We start from the raw sequence: 27,337 nt of genomic DNA on the forward strand, positions 1-27,337 counted from the left end.
TGGAGTGGCTCAAGGTGAAGGCCCTGAGTTCAAGCCCCAGTACCACAAAAAAAACAATTCTGCCACAACTGCCTTTTGGCTGGCAGCATTGAAATCTGCATTCTACTTTCAAAGTGAACTGTGGTAAGACGTGCACTGGAGTGTCAGCGTGGGTGTCAGCTGGGGTTGACTGACAGTGGCCTACGAGGATAAGTGCTTTGTTAAGGACCACTGGGGGTTCTGTGGAGAAGAGTGTCACACCCCATCACAGGTGGGAGAGGATCTACCCTCCCAGGCTTAGAGCACCAGGTTCTGCGGAACATATGGGGTGTCATAGGCACTGGGTGGTGTGTGAGCTGACAGAGTGGCCACAGGTAAAAGCGTTGCCGTGGCAGAGGGTGAAGGCTTGTCCTCTGAGTAGGCATGGGAAGTAGCTGACTGGAATAGGGTTGTGGCACTTGTGTGAATGACTAGGCTAGCAGCTGGATTGAAGGGGAATGGGCGAAGTTATTTTTGGACATGTTGAATTGGATGTAGCTAGCCTATCCAGGAAGTTGAACTTTTGGAAGAAGTTTGGCAGTGGAGGATAGAAATTGGGGCCACTTGAGAGGTAGCAGAGTTGGAGGAGGTGGGCTGGAAAGGGCCTAGCTAGAGGTGTGAGGAGGATCGTGAATGCTGGAGGAGGCCCAGGGCCTCGGGAGGGGAAGCATTGAGAGAACAGATGAGGAGGTTGCCAGCAGTCATTCATACTAAGTGAGTGGACTGTAGGTGACCAACTTCTGGCTATTCCCTCAGCCTGAGGTGTTCATTAGCTCTTTTTTCTTCCTTCCTGTCACCCCAAGGCTGCTCTGGTCCTGAGGTTATGCTTTGCTTTCTTTTAAGTTGTTTTCTTTCTATTTTTTTTTTTTTTAGTTCTTAAATTTTTTATTATTAGACAATTATTCTTATAAATTATTCTCTTGGGCTTATTGGAATAAATTGTTTTATTTCTGGTGAGCAGGTATTAATTGCACCTATTAGTCGAGTCGAGTGTGATATTTACAGACCTGCATACAACATGCCCTCTTCTCTAGAAACCCTCCCCCGCCACTAGTCACCACTATTCTGTATTCGGATTCCACACGCGACACTTGTGAGAGAGGACATGTGGCACTTGTCTTATATGTCTGACTTATTTCACTTAGCATGATGTCCTCCAGTCCTCCATTTTGCTGCAGGTGACAGGATTTCACTCTTCTTGGTGGCTGCATAACTCTAGACCCTCCTCCTTGCTTTAACCTCTTCACTGCCAAATCCCTGAGGGCCCCGAGGACCTGAGAGCAGGTTTCTTGCACTATAAGGTGGAGGCTGTTTTCCTTATGACCTCCTGATCCCCATCTCAGCCTTTCTTAGTGTCCAAGAATTTCTGTGAAGCTTTCTCCTGGTTCCCACATTCACTCCATCCTTCCTTTTCTTCTGGTCAGTGTTTCCTAGCGTTATCTGACAGGCAATTTGGTTTTCTTCTAGGGCTTTTTCTTTGTCCTGCTTTCTGTATGATTTCTCTAGGCCTCCCGTCATTGACCCCTCGTCGTTATCACCCACAAAGCCGTGCTCCATCACACCTTGATTATCTCGCTAGAATGAAAGTTAGGATATCTGAAGCCTGGTTACCTTTTTGATTATTAGTCGTAGCCTGATGACTTATTCTCCATCCATAAAGCAATGGACTTTTGCAGCTGAGATGTGGCCTGGGAAGTATCTCAGCCAGCACATTCCAGCATGGGTTCCTTCCTTGAGGCTAACAAGTTGAAAAAAAAAAAGATTGAGTGATCAAAAAGTCTGAGAAATGCTGGTTTCCAACAAATTAAACCTACATTTTTTTTTCCACTACAGAATCTTAATGTGTTTACATGTAGTGTAAATTCCTCAGGACAGGGAGTGTTTCCCATGCTTATTTGAATATGGAACCCTCTTTTGTCAGAACAAGTTGTTGCTCTAACCTACTGTCAGATTGGTAGATGAGCTAATTTGCAAACACTGAAGATCTGGCATCCAGAGGCCGCTCACCTTAAATACATCCCAGTGCCTGCACTGAGGCTCCAACAGGAACCGTGATGGCAGGGCCACTTGCTATGATGTGATGACTTTAGCTCCGCTGTAAACCAATGCCTAGAGAAAACCATTCTGAACTTTCCAATTGAAAAATAAGAATTGGATACACAACCTGGTGAGGTCATAGCCAGCTTCAGCCTGTTTGTTACCAGGGACCACAAGCAGAACAAGGAGGCCTCCCTCTGGCTCTGAGCGAGGCGTCCCAAGCCCTTCCTAATTCAGCTCCATCTGCATCGTCTGTCCCAGATGGACTGGGCACCACAGCCTTGCAGAGTGTTTTCATGAGCAAAATACCCTGCCTGGATTGGCATACTTGTGGGCCTTTGCTCATGGCCTGCCCACTGTTTGTAGTGACCTCTACATCTATGGCCCTGTGGCACTGCCATGTCTACTGTAGTTCCTGCCTTCGTGCCTCCTGCTCTCCCAGGAAGCATGGCTCTCTCCTCCAAGCTCCCAATGACACTTGCACACAAAAATTCTCATAGAACACCTTGCACATTCCTTTAACAGGTTTGCGTTTGTCCCAGTCAACAGACCCAGGCCCTTTTGGCAGGAATCTCCACCCCCCCCCCCCACACACACATAATTGTCACTGTGCCTGTGGCAGGTCTAAGGTGGCTCTGTCAGGTAAACCACCCTGGGCAAGGGGAGAGGGCTAGTGGGCCTGTGTGAGAAATCCATGAAAGCCTTTCAGGACAGATGGCCTTTGAGGAAGGGCTCAGAGGAAACTATCATCCTGACAAGCTAGAGAGAGAAACTCTCCTAGGAGCAGGGGGCAGGAAGAGAGGAGAACAAAGATGACAGGGAAAATGCATTGAAGGGCCAAGACTTTTTATCCTGGGCAGAGCTGGAAGCCAGGCAGGACAGTGGGGCGATGTGGAGGACAGGGCTGCCAGGAAGGCTTTGAAAGCATGGAGGAGGGGGCTTGGCAGGCTCAGGTACAGTGCCCATCTGGCCTGCAGCTGCCCAGGGTGCTGGGGCCAAGTCCTCACCCAGATGTCTGCACTGTGCCCAGGCCCAATGCTGGCCAGTTCTCAAACATGCAGATAACTAAAGCACCGCCGGGGGGCTGTGCTTCCAATCAGGGGCTCTGATCGCCCGATAGCGATTTGAGTTGGCAGGGCTGCCTGGGTAGCAGGGCAGATTTAGATTCTAACTCTGATTTCCTTCCTGACAGACTGGATGCTGGGAAAACCACCTGACCCTTCTAGGTCCCACCCAGGAAGAATGGGAAATTCCTAGACACAGGACTGAACACTGGAAAGTGAATTTAGGATATTTTCCAATTGAAAATGCTGTATAAAGTGGCTTTCCCTGGGTAGTGGAGTTTTAAGTGCTGTTTCTTCTCTTTGTTTATTCCTATTTTCTAAAATTTCTGCAAATGAACATGTAACAAAGTAAAACCCAAAATATGACTTTTAAAGATGCAAATACTAGTTAATTATAATGAAAACTTTAAAATCTGTAGCGTGTAAGGAACAGCAGCTAACACCCAATGTTTTTATTTGAATTTGACGTTGACTTATTACTTGGCAAAGTGTTAGTCACATAATTTTTCTGCACCTTCTCTGTGTATAAAAAGGAAATTTAGAATGCCAGCTATTAAGACAAATTTTAACCGTTAATGCCACTTGTGACATACCATTTGTATTAAGTTGTAAGGACTGGGGCATGGCTCAAATGTAGGCCCCCATGTTCACACTTCTGTACCACCAAAACCAAAACGAAATGAAAAACAATGTACATTAAATTACAGAGCTGGCAGTGTGGGTCAGTGGTTGAGTGCTTGCTCAGTACATGTGAAACCCTGGGCTCCATCTGCAGTACTGTAAAAATATTTTTTTAATTAAATTGGGCTGGTGGAGTGTCTCAAGTAGTTGAGTGCCTGCCCAGCAAGCATGAAGCTCTGAGTTCAAAACTGCCAGTACTGCCAAAAAATTAATAAATTATATTATTTCATTGATTTGGATATATAACCAGGAGTGGAACTGCTGAATCATATGGTGATTTTACTTTTAGGTTTTTTTTATTCTTAATTTATAAACAATATAAATTTATTTATCACAGCCTCCTCTTCTGGAGGCTGGGAAGTCTAAGATCAAAGCGCTAGCAGATTAACTGTCTGGAGAGACCTTCCAAGATAGCGCTTTCTTGCTGTGTTCTCACATACAGAAGGGATGAAAAGGGGAAGAAAAGGGCTAGAGCCTCCCCCCCGCTTTTTTTTAGTGGTACTGGGGTTTGAATTTAGGACCTCATGCTTGCTAGGCAAGGTTACTCTGTACCATTTGAGCCACTCCACCAACCCTCCTATTCACATGGACGGAGCCCTCATGACAGTCCCTTTTCCAAAGCTTCCACCTTTTAAAACTCTCACCTTGGGGACAAAGTTCCAGCATATAAAGTTTTAAGGGGCACACATAACACATTCAGACTCTGATCCCCCTCAAACTCCTGTCATTCTTATATACAACGTGCATTTGTTCCATCCCAATGGCCACAAAAGTCTTAGCTTGTTCCAGCATCAAAGTCTAAAGACCAGAGTTTCACCTAAGTATCATATAAATCAGATTGGATAGGACTCAGAGCAATGCTTTATCCTCAGGCAAGTTCCGCTCCAGCTGTAAACTTACAAAGTCAAGCAAGTTATTTGCTTCAAAAATATAATGATGAAGCTGGGCGCCAGTGGCTCACGCCTGTAATCCCAGCTACTCAGGAGGCAGAGACCAGGAGGGTCTCAGTGACCAAGATTTTAATACTTGGGCCTTTGGGAAACATTTCAGATCCAAATGATAGCAGCCTGCCTTTAAGTTTTGTCTTTTTCCATATAATTTTTTCTCACTCTGTGTAACCCATTATCTCCATAAGAACAACTTCTAAAACTTAATCTCTGGCCTGAATTTTGCTCCCAAGTTTCCCTCTTCTTTCTAGCTGCCTGTGGATGGCTCCATCTGGAGCCGTTCATATTGCCTGGGACGGTTCTGCATTTCCTCCCACATCCTACCATTTTGCCTACAAATCCATCTTTCTCCTTTTCCTGCCAGTATCCCATTAATTACTCAGAAAATACTTATTGGGCTCTTGCTGTGTTCAGCTAGCTGGCTAATCCAGTTATCCAGAAATCCGCTGTGAAGCCTCTCACACAGGGTCTTCAGAACCCTCGCCCCTGTGATTTTACATTTGGCAGCAGCAACAAAGTACAGCAAACGGGTGACTTGAGGAATTTATTGCCTCACAGCCCTGGAGGCTGGAAGTCCAGGATCAAGGTGGCAGCAGGGTTGGCTCCTTTGGAGTCTCCAGGCCTCTCTCCTGGCCACTGATGATGCTTGGCCATCGTGGGTATTGTTTGGCCTGTGGGTTACTGATTCCAGTCTTCTGCCTTTACTTGGCTTTCTTCCTGTGTCTCTCCCATCGTACTCCTGTGTGCATGTCTGTCTCTGCGTTCTAACGTCCTCTTTTTATAAGAACATCAGTCATACTGAATTAGGGCCTAGCCAATAACCTCATTTTAACCTCATCTCCTGTAGGACACATCCTTGCTATGTCCAAACAAGATTCACATCTGAGGTACTGGAAGTTAAGCTGTCATCATGTCATTTTGGTGAGACATAATCTAACTCATGGCATCTGTTGTCTCTCCCCTGCTCTCAGGGTCCAGTCCTCCAGGTTTGGCTTGTCCTCAGGGCCCTTTTGTGCTAGCTCTTCTTTCTGCACCCCACCTGGTTAATCTGCTTTGCCAGAGCTGTCGTCTTATCCCTCAGGGCTTTAGGGGAGTATTGGAACTGCCAGGCATTCCCTGGTTGAATGAATGAATGAATGAATGAATGAAATTCCCTTCCCAGTGTCCTCCAGTCAATGTTTGGCTTCTGTTCTCCACACTGTTCCCTTTCTCAGTCCCTTCAAGTTCAGGCTTCAGCTGTCATCCAAGGCCCAGCTAGAGTCCCACTTCCTTGCCAATCCTCCCAGTGACACCTGCCTTTTCCTGATTCTCCTAACATTACTTAGGCTTTTCTTACCTCAGCTCTGGATTTTCGCAGCTTATCACAGAACATTTTCATTGAAAAACATCTTACAGCCAAACGAAGATAAAGACACCTGCATTTGACAATGTGAGGACATAAAAAAAAAATCATCATCATGATGACAGATCCCTGAGCTTACACTTAGAGATTCTGATCAGCAGGCCTGGGGTGGCTCCCTGGAGTGCATTGTGGATATCTTGCCCAGGCAATTCTGGTATACGGCCATGTTTGGGAGCCATTAATCCTTCCAGCCTCCTAGTTTTGCTTATGGGGAAACTGAGGTTCAACATTGTTAATGATTTTCCCATGATTACGTGGTTAGTGGCCACCCATCCGGTTGTGTGGTTCTCTTAGCTTCTCAGTCAGGTTTCAGTAGGTTAAGACAAGTACCTTGGCTATCTTGGTGACTTGTGTAAGAACCACATGAACCATGGGGCACAACTGTGGCCATCCTGAAGTCAGGCAAGTGACAAGCCTGCCTTCTTCACTAACCTTACTTCCAGCTCCTGGCACAGTGTAGGCAGATAGTGAGGAGCGCCATGAGTGTTGGTTGAACGAATGACGCATCCACTATGTGCCAGGCACTGTCTGGATGCTTGATGTATGACATCTCACCTCATTTATTCCAACTGCGACCCTCTGAAGCAGGTTTTAATATTCCCATTTCAGAGATCAGGGAACAGGTCCAGAGGTTAATAGTCTGCTCAGTGTCATGTCACAAATCTTTGACATAACTGATTTTTTTTTTTAAGTGCTGAGGATCAAATCCAGGGCCTCACATCCTGGCTAGCATGACTGAGTCCTAAAGCCAGTGCTCTTCCCTTGGAGCTGGAGAATACATGTGCCGCTTGGTTCTGTCCAGAGAGCTGTAGGTCACTCCAAAAGAATACACGACCAAAGCATTTAAAAGTCCCAAACGTTTCAAAGCCTCAGTGTGGTTCTCCACTGGAACGTAGCCTCGCCACTCCAGGAGGTAACATGAAGGGTCGTGCCACTGCAGGTTTTATAGCGTGCGCTGGAGAACATTCAGCACGCTCACCACGCACGCTGACATGCGTGTGACTGCACACCATCAAAAGCTTTACAAGTGTTCATCCTTGTTCTCTTGCTTCGATGCTCTTTAACACCCCCCGCCCCCACCCTCTGCTGGGAAGAAGGGCCAGACCCCAGGCAGCAGGGTTCAGAGTGTCCTCGCATGAACTGTTCTAATACCAGGTTTCCAGTCTGAGCTAATGGTTGAGAAACCCGATAGAGGGGGTGAGTTGGCCCCACACACCTGGTCCCCTGCCCAGATGACTTGCTCTGTAAATGGGTTCCATGACACCACGGGCTTTGCGTGTCAGGGACCCAGTCTCTGAGAAATGACGGGCTGTGATTCCAGCTGTCAGGCATGAGAAGAGACTGAGCGGCCACATCCCAGGGTCGGAGTTTCAGTTTTGTCATCTGAAATGTTTTCTTTCCAGTTCGATGTTTTACTTGGATCTTGGCCTTGAGTTCATTCTCCATGTGCCTGGTTTCCTCGTTCCTGTGGTCTCTCTCTCTCATTGCTGCTCCTTGATCCATCCTTATGAAATTGCAACAGCCCCCTCCCCAGCTCTGTGGTGTGGGGTCCTGTCATAGGGATGCTGGCTCCTGACCCGATGCTCCGCCTGCCCCTGAATTTTTGAAATATGTTCTTATGTTTCCTTCAAGTTCCCACTTATCTTTCCTTCTGACAGAATGACTTTGACAAGAAACTTTGTCTTATAAATAACCCCAAGACTCCTGAATGACAAAACACACTGGCCTACTGTGTGTTGACCACTCTTTCCCTCTTCCCTGTAACATGTAGCAAATTCTATGTCAGGTCTAACTACCTGAAAGGTAACTAACTGGGGTGGGAATACACCCCGTAGGGGTCCTACTGTTTGATTTTGTAATATGCAACCACTTTCTGATGAGCAGTTTGGAAGCCAGCTGTCATCTGAATTATTGAATACACCAACATGAGGCCAATATATAAAATACACACTAATTCTTCTTATGGTAAAATCTCATTGGAGTTTGTAGACCATGCACTGGATTTGAATTCTTAAAAAAACAATAAAAACAGACTTTCATTATAGTGATATATGCTTAATGGAATCTGACCTATATTACTTCTGCCAGGAGGAATTCAAAATTACTGATTGGAGTTAATGTGGCACAAAGAACCAAAACCTCTCCTTCTCAGGAAATGGATGGAGGCCATCTTTAATGAAAGCACTGAGTCACTCATTTTTGTGGCTTACTATTGCCACATGTAGGTCTGTGGACTCAGAGAGATTCTCAGGGGCAGGGTGTTATAGTAAAGAGAACAAAAGATTAAGCATTAGGAAAGTGGGCTTGTCCCCAGCCTTGTGACCTCTCTGTGCACCTATAAAATAGAGGGGTTGGACTAGGTATGGTTTCTTTGGGATGGGGGTCTCACCATGTATCTCAGGCTGGTCTGGAACTCACGATCCTCCTATGTGCATCATCATACCTGGCTGGCTTTGAGACAGTTCTTACTTAGGGCCAGTGGAGACCCCTTCCCTTCTCCAACATTCAGCTACATAAATGTTTTTGCTTTTTTGACTTTAGTGGGAAAACAGAGTTCCACTTCTTAAAAAAAGTTGAAATCCACTGGACTAGACAGTCCTCCCAACTAGATTTCATGAGCCGAGAAGAAAGGATTCAGTCTCTGTGCTACGAAGTGTAGTCTGAGAGAGTTTGAGTCATCACACTGACAAGGTGATTTTGCGATGGCAACATGAACCATAATTGTGGGGTAGCAGCAGCTGCTTATCGGCTTGGCCTCTGTGTGACATGTGCTCTTTCTGACCCAGGGATTCTTCCCCAGTCCCAACATAAGCGTGTCCTGTCCTCCAGTCCAGACGGATGGGTTCACTTCCAGGAATTTTCTCCTCGCGTGAAGGTGCTGGCTGCTCAGCAGTGTCATTGCCTTCTGATCTGCATCCTTCCATTGATCATGCCCTGAGTCACAGAAGTGAGGAGATCTAACAGTTCATAAAACCAGAGAGAGAGAGAGAGAGAGAAACAAGAGCAAGCACAAACAGAATATGGAAAAGGAAGACATACATACTCTATTGTTTCCATTAAAGTGGAAGGAGCCCCCCGGGGAAGGAATTGCATCTGTGGAATGTGTGGTGAATTTCTTCTACATCTGGGCACTCAGTAAACATTATTAATGAGCGATAATGATTTGTCGAGTGAGTGAATTGTTTCAGGGAAGGAACAGGGAATGAAATACAGAGACATTCCTGTGTCTCCTGGGGACGTCACAAGGCAGGTCATGCGGATGTATTTCCTTTGAGGAGTTGTGGATCCCTCGTGTGTCCAGCTATCCCTGTGTAATATTTTACTTTCTCAGAGAAACAGAGCACTGTTGTGTATATACACATACACATATACATATACATATACATATACATATACATATACATATACATATACATACACATATACATATACATACACATATACATATACATATACATACACATATACATATACATACACATACACATACACATATATATACATACACATATACATATACATACACATATACATATACATATGCACACATACATATACATACACATACACATATACATATACATATACATATGCACACATACACATATACATACACATATACATATACATACACATACACATATACATATACACATACATACACATACACATATACATATACATACACATACACATATACATACACATATACATATACATACACATATACATATACATACACATATACATACACATATACATATACATATACATACACATATACATATACATATGCACACATACACATATACATACACAGACACAGACACAGACAATTAAAGTGTACAACTTCCAGTTCCCCGTCTGGCATGTAGGGAGCTCGGAAGTTGCAACTCCATCCTCACAACAAGGGCTGTGAAGCATCTGTGAAGTTCACAGTCCAGGGCCCAGACTCACTAAAACATGGAGACCTGATCATAAGCCATGAAGCACTTTCCCTCCCCCTTCTTACCATCACATTGCTAATGGCCTGTTCACAGCAGTTCCTTTTCCAGTTAGGGCAGTTTGAGTGTGTACTCCAAAACTTCATATATTGGGATCTTAATTCCTCATTGTAGCAGTGTTGGGAGGTGGGGCTCTGAGAGGCGTATGGGTCATGGAAGTGAAACTTCATGACATGGATTGAAACAGTATTTGTGTGTGTGTGGTACTGGGGCTTGAACTCAGGACCTACACCTTGAGTCACTCCACTGGTCCTATTTGTGTGATGGGTTTTTTCGAGATAGGGGCTCGAAAACTGTTTGTTTGCCCAGGCTAACTTCGAACTTAATCCTCCTGATCTCTGCCTCCTAGTAGCCAAGATTACAGGCGTGAGCCACAGGTACCTGGCCAGAGCAAAGCTTTTTTTGGTCTACTGGAGCTTGAACTCGGGATCTCACACTTGCTAGGCAGGCACTCTACCTCTTGAGCCACTCCACCAGCCCATGACATGATTCATGCCTTTCTCAGTGAGTTCTTACTCTAGCAGGACTGGATTAGTTACCATGAGAGCAGCTTGTATAACCAAATACAGTGGGTTTTATCTTGGTGAATGCAAAGCAAAAAGCAGAAGCAGGAGATGAAGGAATAGAGGAAGACTTGTGACCTGTGGCAGGCAGAGAGACCACTGGGGTTGTTCCCAAAGCAATGATTTCCCCAAGGAGAGGAAGCATGGGGCTCTTATTTAGGGGAGCTTATACATAGTCATATAGGAAAGCTCATTGCAGGTAGGCAGTCATGCTCAGTTTAAAATCATAGTCCAAGAAGGAACGACTTCTCACATTTCTGGGCATGCTCAGCTCAAGGTCATAGTGCAGTGTTAGAAAGGAAAGATGGCAGACACGAATGCTTCTGGGCATGCTCAATCCAGTATTACAATGAGCCAGGTTTACTCAGTGTCACCTAAAAGAATGAATCAGAGTGGCTTGGTGACCTTACCTGGTTCTCAGCAAGTTTTTCAAAGAACCTTAGCTGAAACAAAAAGAAAGGAGAGCTCTGTAAGTGCATTAGTGCAGCACTTTAGGTGTCTGCCCCATTTAGTGGCTGACAGTTCTTATGAGTCAAGTCCTTTCCTCCTGTTCTGTCTCTTCTCCACCTGCCCACATGCTCTTCTGCTTTCTACTCACAGAAGCAGCACAAGGCCCTTACCAGATCAGCTGCCCAGCCTCCAGAAGAGTGAGCCAAAATAAACCTTTTTCTATGAAGTTATTCAGTGTCGGTATTCTGTTATAGCAACAACAAAAACAACATGGATTAAATACCAGTCATATCTGGCTCTGAATAAAAAAATTATAAGACATACTAAAAGGCAAATGACACAGTTTGAAGAGACAGAGTAAGTATCAGTACCAGGCTTGTATATGACAGGGATGTTGGCTTATCAGACCAGGAATTTAAAACAGCTGTGATCAATATGGCAGTGGTGCTAATGGATAAAGTAGATGGCGGATGGCAGTGTAAGCTGAGAGATGGAAGTTCTGAGAAATAACCAAAAAGAAATGCTAGCGATCGACCATTGCAACAGAAATGAAGACCAGCTTTGATGGACTTACTAGTAGAGTGAACGCAGCTGGGGAAAGAATCTCTGTGCTTAAGGGTACACCAGTGAAAACCTCCAAACCTGAAGAGCAAAGACAAAAAGACTTGGGAAAAAGAAAACAGAACAGAATATCCAGAACCATGGAACAGCTGCAAAAGGTGTCATAACAACAAGCATGCGGCCCTGAGTTCAAATTCCAGTACCACCAACAAAAAACTTTTTTAAAAGGTGAAATAACAAGTGCAATGGGAATACCAGAAAGAGAGAAAGAAATAGAAGAAATATTTAAACAATAAGATTCGAGTATTTCTCCAAATTAATGTCAGATGCCAAACCATAGATCCAGGAGGCTAAGAGAATTCCAAGCAGGATAAATACCAGAAAAACTACACTTAGACATATCATTTTCAAACAACAATAAATCAAAGATAAAGAAAATATCCTGGAAGAAGCCAAAATTACATCTGACTTCTCCTCAGAAACCATACAAGCAAGAAAAGAGCAAAACCATACAAACAACCATACATTTAAAGGGCTAAGAGAGCAAATCCATCATCTTGGAGCTTGTGTACCTTGTGAAGTTATCCTTCCAACGCAAAGGAGAAATGAAGTCTTTCCTGGCCCCACCGCCCCCCCAAAAATGAGGGAATTTGCTGCTGGTCAACCTACCTTGCAAAAATGTTCACAGACGTGCTGTAGAAAGAAAGACGGAAGAAAGAGGTTGTGCTGGACTGGAGATGTAGCTCACTGGTAGAAAGCTTCCCTAGCAGGCACAAGGTCCTGGGTTTGATTCCCAGCACCGCAAAAAAGAAAAGGAAAAAACCCACAAGACCTAACTATATTTTGTGTACAAACCTACTTTAAATTAAAATATGCCTTTTTGGAGGTCACTTTGGGCTGGGCAGCAAAAGGTATTGCCCTGAGATACTACAAGTAACCCAGAATAATTATCTTTAAAAATGCAATCATAATAATAACCTTAAAATATTTTCATTGGTTTGGGATGTGAAGAATACATTCAAGTTCTTATATCAGCTAGATGTGATGGTACACAGCTATAATTCCAGCACTCAGAAGGCTGAGGTTTTTTAACCAACTTGGTTAAAAAAAAATCTCACAGAACAAAAAAGGAAATATGGGTCACTTTTATCTCTATACATGCTTATATATGTAATTGATATGCTTATGAGTTTAATATTTTATATTCATGTGCATTTGTACAGGCATACTGAGACTGTGAAAGTCAAAAAAGCGAGCTGCCAATCCTGTCCTCGCCCTTTATTTTGCTTTTCCTTTTTTCTTCTTTTCATTTTGCTTTCTGAGCTGAAGAAAGTTATTGGTTGTTTGCGAAGGGCCATTTACTTTAAATATCTCTTATTCCATTCTCATTCTCTCTCTCTCCCTCTCTTTCTCTTGCTGTCTCTCACTCTCTCGTTCTCTCCCTCCCTTTCTTCTCATTTCCTCTTCCTCCTCCTCATCTCTCCTGCACTCCACAGATTTTCATGTACTAGATAAGAAAATAAACCTCTTGATCGTTACAGCTGCAGAACATAGCTCTTTCCTAGGAGCTCTGCCCAGGGGCAGAGCTACTTTCCCTGAAATTGTGTCCTCCCCGAGAGTCCCCCCGTAACAAACGGGGAGCCCACACAAAGCAAAGGGAGGGTCAGAGCCATGTTGTCCACCCCAGACTTTCCTGAAGAGCTGGACCCTTTCTCTCAGACCCACAGAGCTGTGTGTGGAAGGAAGGGTTTCAGGCATTCAAGACAGTTTTATGAGGTTGAGACTCTAGAGAACCAGCCTTGCTGTTGTTTTATGTTTAATTGAAGATAAAGTTCTTTTTCCTGTCTGGTAAACCCGACCCAGCTTTGGCAAGTATGGCGTCCAAATAGAGAAAGCCTGTCATCGTAGTTTGATTTTCTCCAGAAGCTGACCTTGACCATGACTCAAGGGCAAGTAGATGACTTGGCGAGTTAAAGGAGCGAGTGGTTAGCGGGTGGGAACATGAGACAGTGGAGGGAAGGCAACCAGTGAAGAGAGGCTTGCTAAGCCCGCTGAGGAGTTTGAGTAGATGGACCCATGGTAGATGGACAGTGGGACTGACAAAGAAGTGTAGGGTGGTGGGAGTATGGGCCCTGGTGGCCTGAGGTGGGAAGGTGGAGGGGGTGGGCATCTGGCACACCTGTGTGCTGAGTCCAGGCGCATGCGCTCATGGCAGGTGTTAGGTCTAGATTTTTGTCCGGCTTGAGAAGGGCAGGCAAGTGAAGGACTGTGTGCGCGATGCAGAACAGAACTCAAGTCTTGGTCTCTTTTGCTGGTGCTAACCTGAGCGTGCAGTACATGTTCATTAGGTCTTTGAGACTGTGATCACGGATACTCAGTGATGTTCATTCTTCTCTCTCTGTCTCTCTCAATTTGTGTCCCTTTGGTACTGTCCCAGGTGATTGTGGTAATGGTGGGAGGAGCCGTGAAGGCATGGGCAAAGTACAGGCTTCCTGGTGTTACCTTAGAATTCAGCTCCTTCCACCCTCTGCTGCAGCATCCCCGGAGTGGGCAGGAGGTTGCTGCAGGTCAGCAGCAAATTAAATAGCCTCAGTTGACAGAAAGCTTTCTCTCTGTAACGTTGTTTCAACAGTAATTAATAGACATTGCTATAACTGTTTGATTGGAATCTTGATTTAGAGTCTTGTGTATAGCTTACATTTTAGACATTTTAATTAAAAAAAATTTTTTTATTCATTTGTGCATACATTGTTTGGGCCATTTCTTCCCCCCCTGCCCCTGCCCTCTCCCTCTCCCCCCATCCCCCTAGACATTTTAGATATGTATGCTTTGATATGCATAAAACACTCTTCTCTCCCCCCTTCTTTTTTTTTTTTGGTAGTACTGGGGTTTGAACTCAGGACTTCATGCTTGCTAGGCAAGCACTCTATCACTTGAGCCAATACTTTTTTAATCAATAGAGCTTAAGCAACATAGCTCATCAATTGTATGAACCTAAACAGTGCTTTTAAAAAAGAGATATTTGAAAACCAGATGTGGTAGTACTTGTCTGTAGTCCCAGCTACTCTGGAGGCTGAAGCAGAAGGGTTGCTGGAGCCTTGGAGGTTGTGTGTGTGTGTGTGTTGCAGTATTGGGGTTTGAACTCAGGGCTGCCCGCCTGCTAGCCAGGTGCTCTACCACTTGAACTATGCCCTCAGCTGGAGCCCAGGAGTTTGAGGCCAGCATAGGAATCAAAAAACAAAACAACTACAACAAAAAAACCCAAACAAACAAACAAAAAACAAAGATACTTGCAATATCCTAGTTGTATATGTTGTTTATTTAACCTTAAAATGGTTACCATAGGACAGGGACACAGCAATGATCAGAGTGACTTTTGAGTAAATGATTTCCATTACCTGAGACCTCACCATCCCAAGCCTATTATTTCTGTAAAGTCTTAAGTTCTCCAACTGCAAATTCTATAAGGGAATTTCAGAGACCTAGCCATCAAGGATGGAGAGGGGTGACTGAAACTATGGGAGATGAGAAAAATGGCACCAAGTTTTCCGCAGGAGTAGGGAAAGTCTTCAAATGGTATGAAAAGAAAGGATTTTCTGGTGGTTGAGCAGGGATAAGAGCATCTAAGGTGAGAGAATGAGAATTCAAGTGAGTTTTGATGGAGGGAAATTTTTTATAACAATTTATGCATTCATTTAAAATATATGATATAAACTGGGAACGTAGCTCAGTGGTAGGGCACTTGGTTACCTACCCTGGGTTCCATCCCCAACACCACGAACAAATAAATGAAATAGAGTGAGTTGTGACAGATGCATGCCCTTGTCTCAGTCTGTTTCCTGGTGCTATAAAGGAATACCTGAGACTGGGTAATTTATAGAGAAAGAGTTTATTTGACTCAAAGTTGTGGAAGCCCAAGATCAGCCACCACATCTGGCAAGGCATCCCAACCTGGTGCAAAGGTGGAGAGCCTGATGGGCCTGGGGGAGGGAGTGCGGCAGGAGAGGCAGCCTCACTTTATGCATCCTGCTTTCACCATGACTAATCCAGTTATTCAAGACTAGGACTCATTCACTTCTGTGAGAATTAACCTAGTCCTGTGAGGGGCCTTAATCTGCTTCCTAGGGCGGAGCCTTCATGACCAAAAACCTCTGAGAGATCTCATCACCTCTCAGCACGGTTGCACTGGGAATTGGATTCCAAGGTGAGCTATTGGGGGAACGAACCAGAGCAGCCCCCATGAAATCAAGATACAGGACACTTCTTTACCCCAGAGTTTCCTCCTGCACCTTTGCAATCTGGTGCAGAGTATATTTTAATGCAAATAATGGGTCTCTTCCAACACAAGAACATTCTGAACGGATCAAAACACTGCTCGTTACACTTTTTGCTTTTGTGGTTATTAAATAAGATGTACCAGGTGTCTCAACTGTCCTTAGTCTTAACCCATACAGTACCTCACAAAGTCCCTTGACCATCACGGGTGCCCCATTCCCCTCTGGGCATGGCATGCTGAGGATCAAGACTGTAGGGTCTTGGTGCTGTACATACAGGTGTAGGTTGGGGAGCAGTGGAGAGGAAGATGGGGCAGCTGTCAAAGGCCTTGGATGATATGCAGCAATTGACATTTTACCCTATAGGCAAGAAGGAACCATTGGAGAATTGTGACCAAGTGAGTGATAGAATCAGATCAGCACATTTGAAAATTGGGTAGTGGGAGTGGGAGGGAATGAAGAGTGGGAAAAAGCACGCAGAGTTGAGAAAGCAGGAGTGACAGGACACATGTTCTGTGCTGTTGAGTGTCCCCCAAAGTCTCCTAGGCTGGAAGCTTGGTCTTCAGTATGGTAATATTGAGAGGCAGTAGTATCTTTAAGAAGTGGGGCCTAGTGCCTGGTAATTGGGGTGGATTATCACCTTCAGAAGGGGTTGATGCTGATATGGTAGAGTGAGTCAGTTCTCTGGAGAATGAGTTGTTACAAAAAAAGCAAGCCCTGGTCCCTGACTCCTGTGGCTTCCTGCTTTGTCATGTGAACTCTGCACTCTCTTCTACCATTGTGATCCATCAGGACACAGCACTCAACAGAGCAGAAAAGTAGCTGGCACCAGTTCTTGAGCCTCAGAATTGTGAGCTAAATAAACTGCCTTCCTTTATACATGGCCCAGCTTTGAGCATATTGTTATAGCAACAGAAGACAGACTAATGGGGGCACAAAGTTTAATGAGAGAAAGAAAGGAGTCGTTCTGTCATTCTTTCCAGGTTTGTTGTTTGGACATTCAGGTGGTCTTTTATGGAGGCTATAAATTTGTGCAAGTGGGGTATGGGGTAGTTGGCTTAGTACTCATGAGGCCCTGGGTTCCAGTCCTGGAATTGGAGGATAAGCAAAACAGGAAGAAAAAAGCTTTTTGATTTGCTTTAGTGTTTTGTTTTCCAATAGAAGAAAAGTTTGTTTTCAGTTGGGGCTGTGTATAACAGCAGTTTGATAATGATATTCTTTAAACGCAATAATTAAGGGTTGCTGGAGTGAGCCAAGTGGTCCCGTGCCTGCCTAGCAAGCAGGAGGCCTTGAGTTCAAACCTCAGTACCATGAAAACAAAACAAAAAATAAGAAGAAGATAAAAGAAATCAGATTTGGGCTGGAGGCAACAGTTCAAAGGAGCAGCTGAACAGCTTACTGCTGTTAGCAATAACTTTTCTGGAGAGAAACAGCCATCCAAATCTAAAACATTTGTGGTTCACGCCTGTAATCCAAGCACTAGAGGACCTTCAATATGGTATGCATCTCAAGAACAAGGCCACTACAATCTAGGGTAGTATTAAAGGCATGGGTAAAGTGGCCGTATTAAGATAGCACGTCATTATCAGTACTATTGCTCGTGTAGTTTTTAAACAGATGATTTCAAATAATAAACTTACTTTGCTAAATTCTGAAGGCAAATGGGCCGAAAGATGAAATACTAAACGTTCACACTTAAACTACTGGTAGATTTTATTTTATTTATTTTTATTTGCTTATTTATTTATTTTGCGGTACTGGGGTTTGAACTCAGGGCCTACACCGTGAGCCACTCCACCAGCCCATTTTTGTGATGGGTTTTTTCAAGATAGGGTCTCCCAAACTGTTTTCCTGGGCTGGCTTTGAACCAGGATCTTCCTGATCTCTGTCTCCTGAGTAGCTAGGATTATAGGCATGAGCCACTATCATCTGGCAGATCTGATTTTAAAAAAGAAAAAGAAGGGTTGGAGTTGTGGCTCCAGTGGTAGCACACCTGCTTTGCAAGTGAGAAGCTCTTGAGTTTAAACTCCAGGAGAAAAAAAAAAAAGGTAGATTGTAATTACTTTCCAAATAAGGAATGTCAAGTACCTTTTATTCCTAAAGAAATGCTGACAAATAGTTCACACCCCAGAACAAAAAATAGATAGTAAATTAATAAAATAGAAGAATTACGGGCATACCAAGAAATATTAAGAAGCTGCAGACTGAATTATTGTCATACTTGCAACCTACTCTATTGCAGTTACATGTTTTGTAATGGGAAAACAGAGAGTAGGTGTTGTTTCCCTGTTTCAAAGATTAGAAAAATTAGTGTAAACAAGTGAAGTACTATAGAGGAATACCCTTTATAGAAACTACTGGCTCTCAGAGCTGGGTGTGTCATTCTGTACCTGGAATGATAGTTTTAAAATAAATAAATAAATAAAAATGAATGATTCTGGGATGGAGGCATGGCTCAAGTGACAGAGCATCTGCCTAGGGAGCAGGAGGCCCTGAGCTCAACCACCACTATTGCCAAAAAGAAGCAAGTCCAAGGCCCTGAGTTCAAATTCCAGTCCCACCAAAAAATAAATATAAACAAGTAAACAATTTGTACAAATGGAGTAGTTTGGGAGGAAAGACTGTTAGTTTAGGATGTGTTGGATTGAGATGTCTGAATACACCAGTGAAGGTATCTAGCAGATGGGTCTGTGGATGCAGAGGTCCAGGCTGAACATTCAAGGGTGATCAGCATTTGGTGACACTTCACAAAAGAACATTGACCAGAACCTTCCAGAGGGCAAGCAATAGTGGCAGGAATACAAAGGCAAGCCCTGCACTGTCCAGGAGGCATTGTCTGACACCTGGACCAGGTTATGGATTCCTGATTTGGGATAAGGTACTTGCCTTATCAAGCCACCATCATACATTCCAGGAGTTACTAATTGTCTCTCTTCCCCACCAAGACTTTAAGCCTGTGAGACTGGAACCCAGGTTGGTTCACTGTTGCCTCCTGCACCCTTGCCCAGAGCTGGGCTTCTGGTAGAAGCTTAATGCAAATTTTCATAGTTGTTGACCACTCATGATAATTAAGGAGACCCTTCTGGGGAGAGAGAAGAATGCAAAGATGTTAAAATGCAGTGCAGAAGCACCAAGACAACACCGGGTGGGGCCTCTGATGTGTGGGGCTCAGAGGAGGAAGTCGGGGAGCTTTGGCAGAGTTGACCTGAACCAGGTCTTGGCCAGGGAGGAAATGTTCCCACTCAGGGAGGGAGGAATATTCTAGGCCCGAGGTGCGGCAAGCACAAGGGCACAGAAGGGTGAAATGATTGCGTGTGATCAGAATAAAAGGCAGGAGGATGCAGCCTGGCGGGAGGTGGGGACCACTGGTAGCTTATAGTCCTGAGTGAGGGATTGGGACTTTGTTGTATGAAACAGGAAGCTAAGGGGAGTTTTAAAACAGGGTAGAGATATGATCTGATTACAGTTTTAGAATTTATTTGTTATTTATTTATTTTGGCAGTACTGGGATTTGAACTCAGAGCCTTGTGCTTGCTAGGCAGGTGCTCTACCATTGAGCCTTGCCCCAGCTAGGGCTTTGAGCGTGCACACTGTTGCAGCCCTGCCTCGTGCCTGCTTGAACAATTGTGTGGGCAGAAAGCCTTGGGGGCATGGCCCGGCCAGTGCACCATCAGCAGAAGCTGCCCTGCCTGGGAGACTCGGTCTGGTCCCAGCTGCTGGTGCCCCGGGGACCATGTAGTGTAACAGTATAAAGTGAGTATTCTCCTGAAGGTTTCTGTAGGGGCGGGCAAGAAAAGTTATAGGGCTTTTTCTCTTTTTCTTTCTTTTTTCCTTTTCTTTCGAGTTTTCCTTTATGAACTTAATAGTGTATTTCAAAGGGACTTTTTGGCTGGTAGCAAATAAACAAGTTGCTCCTGAGCTAGCGGGGCGGGGGGGGCGGAGATCTAAGCATGTCCTCCAAACACAGCAGCGAGTCCTCAGCCTATCTCTGCGTGCCTTTTGCTTGCCTTTTAAAGTCTGTGCAAACACGTGAGCACACTTGGACTCTAAGAATAATATTTTACTGTAGACATATATGGGCAGATAAACAAAACCCCAAGAAGGAAAAACTTGCATTAGAATAAAAATAAAGATCTCCCACAGCGGTTATGCAACTTTTTTGCTTGCTAGGGTTTTTCTGTGGCACTTTGAGATAAAAGTAGTTTGATGTCTCAGATGATATAAAGAGTTGAACAAAAAGAAAATAATTATATTTTCTGACTGTCTATCTACCTGGTCCTAAAGTTCCCAGGGGTAAGTTGTGGATTGTGCTGCCCACCTGGTATTTATGCCACTTTGAGTGGCACTGAGCCACTCGGGAAGTCCTCCTCACTGGTTGGTGTAACACAGAGCTCCCAGCCCCTGCTCCTCCGAAGCGCCGGTCTGGAGTTCATGCAGGGATCTGGGTTCCTGGGTTCGCAGCAAGCCTCCCGGCCGCACACCATCCCCCTCGCAGCTGCAGGTTGCTGTTGCCTTCTGTCCATGTCGTGTGTGCTGCACTCTGCAGCTGACAGTCGTGGGAGCTCCTGGAGGCACCTGGTACTTTCTCGGTAGGAAATCACCTTGTGGAGAGGGGGTGTGTGTGTAGGGGGGTGGTGCTGTTGTGAGGGTGGCTGTCCCTCAGTAGTGACTTCAGGAGCTGCCCACTCTTGGCTTCTGGGAAATGGTCATATGGTGGCGTGCCGGCTTGGCATGAGCTCTGAACTGCCTCCCTGGGCAGCATCTTCAGTAGAAAGGCTCTGTTCTAAGGAAACTTCCCTTGTTTGTGAAGCATGCTTGTTTGTGTCAATGCCAAGATGCATAGCCAAGATGCATATGACAAGTTGTATGCAGGGCCCAACAGGTTTTTTCTGTTTGCACTAAAGTAGCTGAGAACAGCAGAGAAAATCTTAACTCTTCCCCTTTCTTCTCACAAGCCCTTTATCAAATAAAACAAAATTACTGGAGACAAAGGAGGAGCAGTTTGAATAATCACTGGAGTCAGGACCTGGTGTGGCGTGTGGTGTGTGGCCTCTGTTGGAGGTTTTCAGCTGGTGGTGTGCAGATGAGACTGGACAGGCTAAAATGACCTGTGAGACAGGCAGAGTGGCTGTCCGTCCCAGCGATGGTGGCAGAGAGGAGCTCAGTGGAGGCATTTCGTGCTTATTTAGCCCTTTACTGCTCAGTATTTTTGTATCAGTGAAACTGGATGGAAACTGACATGGGGACAGCCTCAAGGAGGTGAAAGAGGCCAGAGGGCAGCAGTTCAGGGCACTGTCACTTCTGGAGTGGCTACCTGAGAAGGCAAGCACATATGACAGATTGTATGTAGTGCTCACCAGGAGCCTCTCCATCACTGGTTGGCTACATCCTGCTCTGAAACTGTGTTCCCAAAACACACAGGAGGCAAGACACACTCCCCTGGCCATGTCCAGAATGCAGGCTGGGAAGCAGCTCCCAGGGCAGCCCCGTGCCCCACCCCCGCCACACACACTCCAGGAAGCAGACGTCTGCCCACCTGGGTAGGTGTGAGGTGCTTGGCACAGGATGCACCTGTGATTGCTGCCAAGTAAATATTGACTAAGTGAAAGATAGCCTTGAGTCTACACTTGTTTCGGTTTTTAAAAAGTCATTCATAAACTTCAGCGTTTTCATGTAGTTAGTAAGGAATCCAAGCAAGCCAGCCTGGCTTTGTGATGGGGAGAGTGCTGGGGCAGGTGGGTCAGGAGTATTTTCAAGCACTTTTCTAGACTCTTAAAAGTAGCCCCAGCTCTATAACCAAGAAAGCCACGCCACCAGCTTTATCATCAGTCTTGCGACTGTCAGCAGATGTGGATGAACGCCTCATTGTTCCCAGAGAGATTCTTACGAAGGAGACTAGGACAGAGATTCTGAATGTGGCTTGATTGCCATAGACACAGTGTCGACTCAACCTCTGTGGGCAAATGCTTACTCATAAGATCTCATACAAATTAAGTGTCAAATAAAGGGGGCCAGACATGGCAATACACGTCTGTAATCCCAGCTACTCAGGAGGTAGAGGTTAGGAAGATTGTGGTTTTAGGCCAGCCTGTGCAAACAGGCCTCAAGATCCCATCTCAATAAGCCAGGCATAGTGGTATATAAGTAGGGGCATTGAGGTCTGAGGCTGGCCCTGGGCAAAACTTGAGACCCTCTCCAAAAAGTAACCTAAAACAAAAATGACTGGCTGGAGGTGTGGTTCAAGTGGTAGAGTAGCCTGCCTAGCAAGCTTGGGGCTCTGAGTTCAGACCTTGGTAACAAAAAGGGGGGGGCACTGGGTGCCAATGTCTCACTCCTGTGATCCTAGCTACTCAGTAGGCAGCAATCAGGAGTATCATGGTTCCAAGCCAGTCCAGGCAAATAGTTCACGAGACCCTATTGCGATAAAACCCGTTACTCAAAAAGGGCTGGTGGAGTGGCTCAAGGTGTAGGCTCTGAGTTCAAATCCCGTACCACACACACAAAAAAGAGGGGGCACTGGCCACCTCACTGCTGTCAGAATTCTAAAAGATGGAGGAACGTCCGAAGAGTACAGAGACCCCCTTACTTGGGCACCTCAGGCCTTCCACATGCTAGACAAGTTCTCTGCCAGTGAGCGACTTCCCCAGCCTTGGATGGTGGTTTTTGTTTGTTTGGTTTTTTTTTTTGGCAGTACTGGGGTTTGAACTCAGGGCCTCTAGCTTGTTAGACAGGTGCCCAAGGATTTTTTAAAAATAAGGATTTATCATTGGCTGTAGTAGCACACACCTGTAATCCCTGTACTCAGGAGGCTGAAGCAGGAGAGTGCAAGACTGGTCTGGCCTTTTTGAGACACTATCTCAAAACCAAAAGACCCAGCCTGGCCATAGGCAGGCATGTTTACATAACTATGGTGTGGGAGCTGAGGTTGTAACTCAGTGGTACACTGCTTGCCTAGCATGCACAAGGCCTTGGGGTTCCATCTCCAGCACTGGAACAAAATTTAAAATAAATTAATAAAATCCGTGGTATGAGCTTGCCAGTCAAATCCGGTAAGGGTGATGACCCCTCCTTTGGCCCCTGTAAGCTGCAGAAAATAGAATGTGGCTTGTGGGTGGCTTGGGAGTGTTCCGAGGCAGTTGGAGGTATCTGAGATGGAGCTGGAGGGCAGAGCAGGGTTTGTTGAGTCAGAAGCACCAGCAGGTCTCCGGGTGCTGCACTGGGTTTTCAGGAGTGGGGATGATCGCTGAGAGCTAGGTGAAGCTGAGGACTAGTGCACCCAGAAATGATGGGGATGCAGGAAGCAATCCCAGACTCAAACTCTGTGAGCAGGAGTCACATGTGGACCGTGGTGGTCAAGAGCATGGAGCGTAGTGAGAGGAAGCTGGCAGTGAGTGCCACCTGGAGAAGCTGCATTCCCCAGACATTTGAGGTACCAGTTTGACATAATGGCTTTGCAGCGATAACATTTCAACATCAAGATAATAATTTCCTTCTCTCTTTAGACCTGGAACAAAACTTCCATTCATTTGAAAGTCCACACTTGGTGGCTGCTTTTCGTTGGTTGGTTGGTGTTGGGGATGGAAGCCAGGTCCTCGTGAGCAAGATGAGAATGTGCTGTATTCCTGAGCTGCACCGTACTTTGCATTTCTTAATTCTAACATGTTCATCTTGTGTTTTGAATTATGTGGATACCTTCGTACTGAAGGTTTTCCAATGCCCTGAAAAATCTGAGATGCATTGTTGCTGCTATTTTATCAAAATATCGTTTCTAAGTTGCCATTTTACTCTTTCCCTGGGCTGGTTTTGGAAGAAGAGTGACTTTATTTTGCTCAGCACAGTCTACAAAGGGCAGGGGAGCTGAAAAATAATGGTAAGCACAGAAATAATGGTGGTACACACTAGAGAGTGGTTCAGGGAGCGAGCGAGGGAGGAAGGTTTAAGACAACTCCTGGTTTAGGGTAGGGCTGTGCACGTATGTTCCCTAGTCAGAGTCAGAGCCCCTTATGCTTTACTTTAGAGAATCCCACTGGCTCCCTTGATGCCTGTGAAGGGATCACATCTCCCTTCTAAGGAAATTCCTTTTCGTCTAAGGTAGGGTCATTCCGGTACAGCCAGCAGATGTAATTGAGCAACCCTATCTGTCATTATTTGGGGAGGGGGCTCAGAGTCCTCTCGGCTGGGGGTGTGGCTCGGTGGTAGCTAGGTTCCATCCCCAGCGTCACCAACAAAAATCATAGCCTACTCTTATTGGCTTTCATGTCAAAGTCAACATAAAAAACTAACATGATATTTGCATTAAATAATAAGCATAATATATTAAATGTAATATTTCTGCTTCTACCATCTAACTCTCAATTGCTGAGAGTTCTTCCGGGAGAAAGAAAGCCAAGATTAGTAAGGCAAAATAGATCAACAAGGCATTTATTCTGAAGAAAACAAACTGGCAATTTTCTTTTGATCGCTAGTTATCATTTCGCTTTTGACCAAAGGTTTGGAGAAAGGACCTGCAAATTATTACTCAGGCTAGTGTTTGGTTTGAAATATACGCTGACTTTTAACTCTCAGAGCTGAACGGTCTAATCCTTGATGGTTCCAGAATTAATTTAGGAATTTGTACTCATTTCCTTTTTGCTGGGCATTTGCACAGCTCGCTAACCAGCCAGGATTAGAAGGATGCACGGCCTCTCTCTGCTGAAATGGAACAGGGCGAACTTTGGGCCAAACTGAAATGTTCGTCTTTATCAACGAGTCCTTAATGATTCATTCGCGGACCAATGCCATACGAGAAGCTTCTTTTCCATGTAGACAAACTCCCCAGTGAACTCTAGCAATGGCTGCCGTTGGCTGTTTTTATACCCGTCTTGCCCTGAAATGAAGCACTGGGAGGACAGTGACTGTTTGCTCAGCTTTGAGGGAAAGGGTAGTGAGCATGAATAAGAAGGGTATCTGGCAAGGTTGGGGACATGACCTCCTGCCCTCCCGAGCCTGGGAAGCCCGGATGAATGCTCCCGCTCTCCTTGGTGCCTGGGCACGGTGCGAGCACTCCCCTCTGCACACAGAGCAGGGGTCAGAGGTTAATGAACGAGGGCTCTCGCCTCACTTGGGACCCCGCTTAATAGTGGCTTTCCACACAGGGCTTAAGTGGGGTCAAACAGGACCTATGTGTCACTCCCAAACTCTCAATCTCTTTGAAGCCATGTGTTCAAGATGATGACACCCTCCCAAGAGAGAAGAGAGAGGCGAGGCTGGAGGGCTGGACCACTGCCCCCTGGGCTCAGTGTGTCTGCAGCAGGACCAAGTGGAAAACAAGTGGGGGGAGGTCCTTGCTGTCCCATTCTTCTCCAGTAATCCCTTAAAAATAATTGCAGACCCAAACCTCTGGCCTCCAGCACATTTTCCACTTGATTAGCGGCCTTTGTGAGGTGGGCAAAGGGACCTGCAGACTTGTACATTGTGCTGAGGCCTGAAATGTCCAGCTGGGATTTTTTTCCATCAAAAGAGGATTTTAGTAAAACTATTATCAGGGGCTTAGAGGAGAAAAGCTGTTGAGCTGCAAGTGCGGGGGCAGATTAGTGTTGGCGGGCTTGCCCCTGGCCTGTGGAAGGGTGGGAAGGTGCTGCAGCCGCTTGCTCCCAAGTTCCTCAGTTTCCCCTGAGCCCTTGGCAGGTGCAGAAGTGGAATCAACACAGGAGCAATCCCAGGAGACTGCAGGCTAGCAGTGATCATGGCTGTGGGGCTGGCATCACTGGTTCTGCACATGCTTATCACCTGGCACCCTCCACTGGTCCCTCTTGACAGTGTCCACAGGCTACAAGGAGAAATCAGGAACCAGCAAGTAGACTTGCTGGAGTCCTTTAAAGGGTAAATGGATCCGTTTATTTGGGGTGGTGGTGGTGATGGAGTAATGGCTGTCCAGAGGAGGGAGAAGCCAGCTGTCCAGTCACAGTGGGTGGGGCTGCGTGGATTTGCACACTGAGTGATGGGGGCTCTCTGGTAAGAGTCCAGGGATCGTTGCTAATAGAAACATCTGCCTATGGGGTTACTGGAGCCCTCAGCTCTACCTTCTTTGAGGAAGTGTGGAAGCCTGAGTGGTGGGTTGGAGGGGAATGTGCAGGCCACCGGTGCCAGCTGCAGCTTGAAGGGCCCATATGGAGACTGTCGCAGGCATTTGCCCTGGAGACGCTTCTGTTTCTCCCTGTGTGTGCCGTCATTCTGGCTGCTTTCCCTGGCAAAGTGGGGTGCTGGATGAAGCAGCTGTGAACACCTGAGGACATGTTCAGACTTGAGGTGCTGTTTTCTTGAGGCCTTAGGTACAGGTCAGCCTGGTGGCCGTGTTAATGGACATTTTTGTCTCAGGTCAAATCAAACCACCACAGAAAGAGGACAGGGTCCTCCTTTCTTGAAAACATGTATTAGTGAAGGAAAACTGTTTTCAGAGGCTACAAATCAAAGAGTGACCTCCTCAGTCATCCTCAGGACCCTGCTGAAGAGCTGCTGCTAGTTCAAGCTCACACCCTCCTCCCTTACTTGCACAAAACGCGTCTGTGTCCTTCTGCCTCCTGTTTTCTCCTTCTTGGCTTTGTGTGGAGCGATCCACATCCTTTTTTTTCCTCTGCAACCTCTTGTCTTCGTCGGGGTTGTTTGCTCTGAATTTGTACTCATCTGATGAGGTCACTCCCAAGAGCTCATTTCAGCTGTGGATTCCGTGAAGTCTCAGGAATAGAGGGCTTTTTACCCAAGCCCGAGAGCCAGACACTTTTCTTCCTTCACGCTAACCAAAAATGACCTCTGCATCACCAGGCTAACAGCCGGGGCTTACCTGGCTAACACAGTTTGACAGCAGTATCCCCAGGGGGTGTCCGTTTTACACCTTTGTATTCTACTTTGTACCAGCTGCCTTCAGAGCCATTCTTTGATTCCCTGGGGCAATCAGATGCCAAGAGGGCAGGACCTAGAGGCCTCTCCTACCCTCAGCCTGTCCTTCATGGTGACATTTTATGGAATCTGGCCAAATTGGCTCAGAGGTTCTTTTTCATTTCTGCTACCTGTTTTCTGAATTTGGGTTGTACAAGGCGGCTTCTTTGTCAAGGCTCCTGCCAGTTTTCTGTCTCACAGACTTCTTTAGATTTTGTGACTATGTCTGGGAAAGGAACATACTGTATGCCTTTTGTAATTAAAAAAAAAATAGATACTCCTAAAATTAAACAATTGTGTTTTTCTTCAAAGGATCTCCACAATTTTTCATCAGAATGTTTGTTTGCCCCAAATACGGCATCCTACAAAAATCTGTGCAGATAGATAGTATAGTCCTGAAGAATTAGAGGTGCTAGATAACT

At 45.5% G+C, this 27,337-nt stretch overlaps 1 protein-coding gene across 2 annotated transcripts in view; it reads left to right on the forward strand.

Annotated features, from left to right (window-relative positions):
• Positions 1-27,337, forward strand: part of Wnt5b (Wnt family member 5B) — a 94,512-nt gene that overhangs the window by 15,122 nt on the left and 52,053 nt on the right. Inside the window, exon 1 of one of the 2 annotated variants that reach the window (XM_074076375.1) lies at positions 20,395-20,590. The exons of the other annotated variant lie outside the window; for it this stretch is intronic. The gene's annotated coding sequence lies outside the window, so the exon portion shown is untranslated. Of the gene's footprint in view, positions 1-20,394; positions 20,591-27,337 lie in introns of those variants that run through there. 2 annotated transcript variants of the gene reach the window in all.

The sequence above is a fragment of the Castor canadensis genome, chromosome 6, assembly GCF_047511655.1.
Source record: "Castor canadensis chromosome 6, mCasCan1.hap1v2, whole genome shotgun sequence".
Classification (NCBI taxonomy): domain Eukaryota; kingdom Metazoa; phylum Chordata; class Mammalia; order Rodentia; family Castoridae; genus Castor; species Castor canadensis.